We start from the raw sequence: 7505 nt of genomic DNA, 5'->3' as shown, positions 1-7505 counted from the left end.
TTTCTAAAGCCTCCAGGGGACTTCGTTTTCGCACGAAAAAATTTTATGTGCCCTTATTGCATCCGGACCCACAATTGTTCAAAATTGTATAATTTAAATATAAATGCCTCTATAAATAAATATTCTTGCAACTTTATATAAAGTTAAACAACCGAAAAGATATTTCAGAATATACTTTATATTAAAGCATTAAAAGTTATACTAATAATTATATTTAAATCATTTAAATAACAAAATGCACACACAAATTTCCAACCTTGAACTAAACAACTTCAAAGTAGACCTTTCCTCAAGCTCTTAAAAAAAGCTTCGAAATGTTTTAAAATACCCTAAAATATTTCAAATCCTTTGGAATACCATTAAAATTACTGACTGTAATTTAAAATTCTTTGGAATCTTTTGAAATACGGTAAAATATTTCACAGCTCTTGAAAATTCTTTGGAATTTTAAAAATTATCCAAAGATATTCCAAATCCTTTGGAAGTAAATTCTTCCAAATCCCACGAAAATTTATTTATACCCCTTTTAAATTTCCCTAAAATATTTCAAATGTTTCGAAATTCCTTGGAATATTTTAAAGTTGTTAATCTCCTGAAAGAGCCTTTAAACCTTTAAAAATACCCGAAAATATTTCAAATTATTGAAATCTATTAAAACATTTTCGGAATCGTTTGAAAAAAGCTGAAACATTTCAAAAGAATTCAACAAAATTCAAAGCCATGGGGGTTAATTTATTGAAAGAAAAGTGACTCAAGTTATATTTTTACTTAAATAAATTACTAAATTGACTTTATCTTTAAAAAGTCACTAACAATATTCCCTGATTGCCAAGTATTCCCCGACTAATCAAACAATTAATGGGCTTTTCAAAAATTTTATTTCATCCGCATAAATAAAACATCAATTAAAAATATTTTCAGCTTTCGCAATGGCTTTTTTCGACGCTATTCTGATCTTCAACTACATCATTATAGTAGAAAAACATCTTTCATAATTAATAATAAATTTAGTTGTTTTTATTGAAGCCTATAACGCTGCAGGAAAACAATAGTTTCTCGAATATTTTTTTTTCAAAATTTTCTTATCGAAATTTTTATAATAATAAATGTTGTTATTTTTATTGGAGCCTGTAACTTAGTGGGAAAAACATTTTTTTTTACAAATTATGCTACCGAAAGAAATCTCTAAGTTTTCTTTAGAGTTTAGAGAAATATCTTGGCCCATTTAAGTTTATAAACAAAGTCGATTTAAAATAAAATAATCTCGGAGAAAGTTTGAGAGATTTGGGTCCTTTTCAAGCTCCTTTTAGTGGTCGTTTTAAGAGTGGTGCGACGGTAATATAATGTTCCTTTTGTATTCGTCACGTACCGGGCGGGCAAAGTTACTTACAGTAGTTGGTCGTGGTTAATCCGCTCGCCCTTTTTAAATTTCTCTTTAAATTATTAATACTTTTTTTTTAATTGATAAATTTTCTCATTATACTTATTTACAATTATAACTTATATGCTGATATACAATTTTCTAGTTGAATTCAAAAATGTTTTTTTTTTGGCGTATCTCATTCCATTTACGAGAAACGTTCTATTAATTTCAATTTTAAGCATTAAAAAAAAGTTAGATATCTGAAGTCATCGAAACCCGTAGATTCCGAATTATTATGTTTTAGGCTGCTAACTATGAAATTAAAAAAAAATCTACTTCTAAATTTTAATCCTAAAGCTTAACAAAGGACCCTTGAGTGTCGGCTACTCTATTGAGATAGCCTTTCTGCTTGTTATTTATGATCGTATTCTTATTTCAATTTCGAAAAGGATATTTAAAAGCCTTTAGACCATTTAAACGAGCTTCCTGGACCTTTAAAAATATCTACCTGAGTGCCTGCGGAGAATTTCTCTGAGATTGTTTGACCTAAAGAATTTTTAGTATATACTCAAAGATTCTTTTCGGTAGGGCAATGCATTAGAAATATCAGTTGATAGAAACATGGCGCCCCCTACTCGCCCGTATACCCGTGATGGCCATTTAATATATATATATATATATATCGGTTTTAAATCCACCAGTGATTCCAGGACTCGGTCGGTTTGCAAAGTTCTGCACCACTGACAATGACCGATATGAGGTAAATGAAAGTGGCCCTCAATCCTTTACATGTATGCGTGGCGTGGCCAGCATGGTATATTACGTTACCCCCAGTTAAACTGTTCGATTGCGAAGCAAGCAATTTTTGACATCTACAATCTGGGAGATAAGTCAACCAATTTTGTGTTTTTTTAACTATCCAGTATTTGACCTTAAAATCCGTTTGTACATTTTGTCTATTTGTGCTACAATTAATATCCAAAGCTGGTTAAATTTAATGTCAGATTAAGCGAATCTGCAAATGCCACAATGAATTATAGGTTGTGTTTCTATGTTTACCTTTCAGCTCTACTCTCTTCATCATTGTTTTCATGGTTTTTTCAGAATCATCACACCAGATGCGATCGAAAAATCATCGGATTATCAACTCATAAATATTTGACTCAAAAAAAAAGAAGAAAATCAGCCACATACTTTAACCCTCACATCACAAGGTGAGACAGAGTCTCATTCACCACAAGGTGAGCTGTCCCCACACCCCAGTCATTTTGAAACACATTACGAATGATTTATGGTATAATATTGTTTCTAAGGTATTTCACAAAATTATACAATTATTCAAAGGACTTTTTCAATCATTATCTGCTAAATTATAACGAGAACATTCCATTTCTTAGATTTTTTCAGTTATAGAAAACACAAAGGCTATTTACACAGTCCGTAACACATAATATATTTCATAAAGGATAATAAATGATTAAGTAACTTCTTGCAGTAACGTTAATAATATCTTGACCAAAAAATGCAGTTTCATAAACATTCGCATAAAAAACAGCAAACAAAGGTACTCAAAAACATGAAAAATATACGTATCACATATTCCAAATAGCACAGTAAAAATTCATATTATCGCTTCTCTAAACATCTATAGCATGACTTACTATCGGCGAGAAAATTCGAGTCCTCTGGCCTTGACGTTGAATAAGTATGTGAAGAAAAAATGGTGGGTTAATGAAAGAGGTATCATTTTAAAGGTGCAAATGTTGTACGTAAATGAGCTGAAAAGTAATATGCCAAAAAATTATTTGTAGCTGAAAAAATAATAGGAAAAATCTGAAAAAGTTCATGGTGGTACATTAAACATTTCTGAACAGATTGCCGTCGAAAAATTTGCAAAATATAAATAATTATTCGTTTTTTGTGAATAAATATGCGACCGCACTATCTTCAGTTCTAATGAAGATAATGAAGTGATTTAAATTGGAGGTAGTTAGTTTAACTATCTGTAATAGTTTAAAATTTGAAGGAAGTATGTGCTTATTGTTTTCTTCGTACAAATTGAGATATTTGAAGTCAGTTTTTTATATTGGAAAGCAAGTGTGAGAACCCAGCTTGGTGCCGTTTCTTCAGGGGATCGTCCTCGGTTTTCCTCAGCCCGATCTACCCAACTTGTGCCTCCGAGCCTCACTTTGGCCTGCAAACCCTTTCCCTGTCTTGAGGAAACCCGACGCCGATCCCCTGAAAAGACGGCACCACGTTGGGCTCTCGCACTTGCTTTCCTATACAAAAAACTGACTTCAAATATCGCAATTTGTACGAAGACAACAAGAAGCACATACTTCCTTCAAATTATAAATAATTACAGGTAGTTCAAATAACTACCTCCAATTTAAATCACTTTATTATCTTTATTAGAACTGAAGATAGTGCGGTCGTATGTTTATTCACAAAAAACGAACAATTTTTTACATTTTGCAAATTTTTCGACGGCAATCTATTTAGAAATGTTTAATGTACCACCATGAACTTTTTCAGATTTTTCCTATTATTTTTTCAATAACAAACTATGCTTTAAAGTTCACTGTTTTTAAAAGCTATCAAAAATCCTCACTTTTCATCGTATTTTCAAATCTATAAGCCACAAATAATTTTTTGGAACATTACTTTTCGGCTCATTAACATACAACATTTGCACCTTTAAAATGATACCTCTTTCATTAACCTACCATTTTTTCTTCGCATACTTATTCAACGTCAAAACCAGAGGACTCGAATCTTTTCGCCGATAGTAGTGACGCTTACCCATTTCCACGTGCAGAGGACAACTGAAGAGGAGGCTATTGAGATCCTCACCCCCCTGAGACGCTATAGGCCTAGCTCATGCGTGAAAATACGGCCTTAGGGTGTCTAAATATCCCACCTTGGGATGTGACGGTTGAGTGAGAAAAATTTAAAGAACTGCACAAGTTCAAGCCGGTTGGCCACTGACTGGGAAAACCGGGAATTATAGCCCAGATGTTTGAACACCCAGAAGTAGCCTAGAGTTTAGAGGAAAACCGGGAATTTTTCAGATTCGTGTTTTACTTTTGTGGAAGATTTTATCTCAATTTCCCTGAAAAGCCATCCTTTTTGGGTAGTGAAATAAACTATTTTGATGAACAATCGTCTGTTTCGAACAGCTAGTTCGATCTTTTTAGATTAAAAATTCGCATTTTAATTAAAAAGTTTTTCTATTAAATTCTGCGTTCAGAATTAAACTCTTTTTTTTTAATTCAACTATTTTTTTGAACACTATTCTATTTTCGACAGAAACCTTCTGTTGAAAATGGAATAATGTTCAACAAAATAGTTAAAATTTTAAACAACAAGTTGAGTTTTCATCCAAAGAGCTGAATTGTATACTAAAAAAGGCATTTTAAATAAAATACATGAACTTTGCAGAAAAGAAATTTATTTTCCTACAAGTCCAATTTTCTAGACTAAAAATTACTTTTTAACTTATGTTTAAATGTTGTAAACTAAATTGATGAATCATCAACAACAACCAAAAACTAGGTTTTGAACTCCAAGGAATTTTCAATTAATTTCAATAATTTAAAGCAATTTGAAAGAATTTTAAAACATCTAATAATAGTTAAAATCCTTTAAAATCTCATATTAAATTACTGTAATCAATTGAAAATACCTTGGAACCTTTTAAAATACTCTAAAATATTTCGAAACCTTCAAAATCTTTTGAAACACCTTGACACATTTCAAAGATTTCTAAAATACTTTCGAATTTTTTTAAATAACTGCTAAAATTGTTAAAAATGTTTGAAGTTCCTTTAAATTATAAAAATAAATTGAAAATTCGTTGAAATCTTTTTAAACAGCCTCAAATATTTAGAATCCTTTAAATTCTATTAAAATCTCTTGAAAAATTTCAAAGCCCTTAAAAATTCCTTGAAACTAAAAAAAAAAAACCCTAAAATATTTCAAATCTTTTACAATCTCATATTACATTATTTAAATAATTTGAAATTTCCTTGAAATCTATTCAAATATCCTAAAATATACTAAATCTTTCAAAATCTTATATTAAATTACCTTGAATTAAATTACTCTTGAAAATTCCTTGAAATTTTACAAATACCCTGAAATGTTTCAAATCTTTTAAAATCTCATACTAAATTATTGAGATCAATTGCAAATGCCCTGGAATCTATTAAAATATCCTAAAATATATCAAATCCCTTAAAATCTCATACTAAATTACTGTAATTAATTTTAAACTCCTTGGAATCTTTTAAAATTCGCTCAAATTTGTCAAATACTTCAGAAATTCCTTGAAATTCCTGTTAATTATACAAATATATTGAAAATTCCTTGACATATTTTGAAACATCCTCATATATGTAAAATCTTTTTAAATCTCTTGAAATGTTTTAAAGCTTCAGATTGAAATGTAGAAAACAGAAAAATTTGAAAACTTTAAATATTGAAGTGTTAGAAGATTAGAATTTTAAAATGGGATTAATAAAAATTCAAAGCTTTCGAAATTTCATTTTCAAACATTTTCAATTATGAAATATGAATAGTTTTCAACTCGATGGGATTCAAGTCTTCAAAATTTTAATTGTAAACTTGGAAGTTTATTTACAAAAATTAGTAATCATAAATAAATTGAAAGCGTTAAAAATTCAAAAGTATGTTTTAAATATATATATATAAATTTTATAATTATACACAAAAATCGTTTAAGAAATAGTTAAACTTTAACTCGAATAATTCCTCGTAAAAATTTAATTTAATAGTTTAACTAATCTACAAATGTTTCAATATCTAACGTTTTGACATTTTTCTCTTTTTTAAATTTCAATCTGAAGCTTCAAAAAATTGCAAGAGATTTAAAAAGATCTTAAATATTTGAGGATTTTTTACAAGATATTGAGGAACTTTTATTTTATTTTTATAATTTAAAGGAATTTCAAAGAATTTTAACAATTTTAGCAATTATTTAAAAAAATTCCATAGTACTTTAGAAATCTTTAAAAGGTGTCAAGGTGTTTCAAAAGATTTCGAAGGTTTTGAAATATTTGAAAGTATTTTAAAAGGTTCCAAGGAATTTTTAATTGATTACAGTAATTTAATATGAGATTTTAAAGGATTTGAAATATTATAGGGTATTTTCAAAATTTGCATGGAATTTTCAAGAGCTATGCAAATTTTAAAGAGATTTGAAAAGAATATAAAGGATTTTAAATACTTGAGGCTGTTTAAATTAAAATGAGATTTCAAAGAATTTGAAATATTTCAGGGTATTTTTAAAATTGCAAGGAATTTTTAAGAACTTTGAAAAATGTCAAGAGACTTTAAAGGATTATAACTATTTTTCAATGCTTTAAAACACTCCAAGGAATTTTCAATTAATTAGAACAGACAAGTGTTCATCAAAATAGTTGATTTTACTACCCAAAAAAGATTACTTTTCAGAGAAATTTAGATAAAATCTTCCACGAATGTAAAAAATGAATCTGAAAAATTCCCGATTTTCCTCTAAACTCTAGGGTACTTCTGGGTGTTCTAAAATCTGGGCTATAATTCCCGGTTTTCCCAGTCAGTGGCCACGCCACTTGAACTTGTGCAGTTCTTTAAATTTTCTTCCCATAAAATATGTGGCTGATTTTCTTTTTTTTCTTTGTGTTAAATATTTAGGATCTGATAATCCAGCGATTTTTCGACCGCACCTGGTGCGATGATTCTGAAAAAACCATGAAAACAATGATGAAGAGAGTAGAACTGAAAGGTAAGCATAGAAACATAACCTATAATTCCTGGTGGCATTTGCAGAAATGCTTAGTCTGGCATTACATTTAACCAGCTATGGATAATAATTGTAGCACAAATAGACAAAATGTAGAAACGGAATTTGAGGTCAAATACTGGACAGTTAAAAAACATAAAATTGGTTGACTTACCTCCCAGATTGTAGCTGTTAAAAATTGCTTGCTTTGCGATCGAACAGTTTAACTGGGAGTAACGTAAAATACCAGCCATCTCAATTCTGATTTCTAAATATGCCTGCGTCAAAGCCGATATCAGGGTGTGTGCGTGCGGAATACCTACGATGGCCACGCGACGCACACATGTAAAGGTTTGA

Source organism: Belonocnema kinseyi, chromosome 3 (genome assembly GCF_010883055.1).
Source record: "Belonocnema kinseyi isolate 2016_QV_RU_SX_M_011 chromosome 3, B_treatae_v1, whole genome shotgun sequence".
Classification (NCBI taxonomy): Eukaryota; Metazoa; Arthropoda; class Insecta; order Hymenoptera; family Cynipidae; genus Belonocnema; species Belonocnema kinseyi.
The sequence above is the reverse complement of the archived record's forward strand: the minus strand, read 5'-3'. Positions refer to the sequence as shown.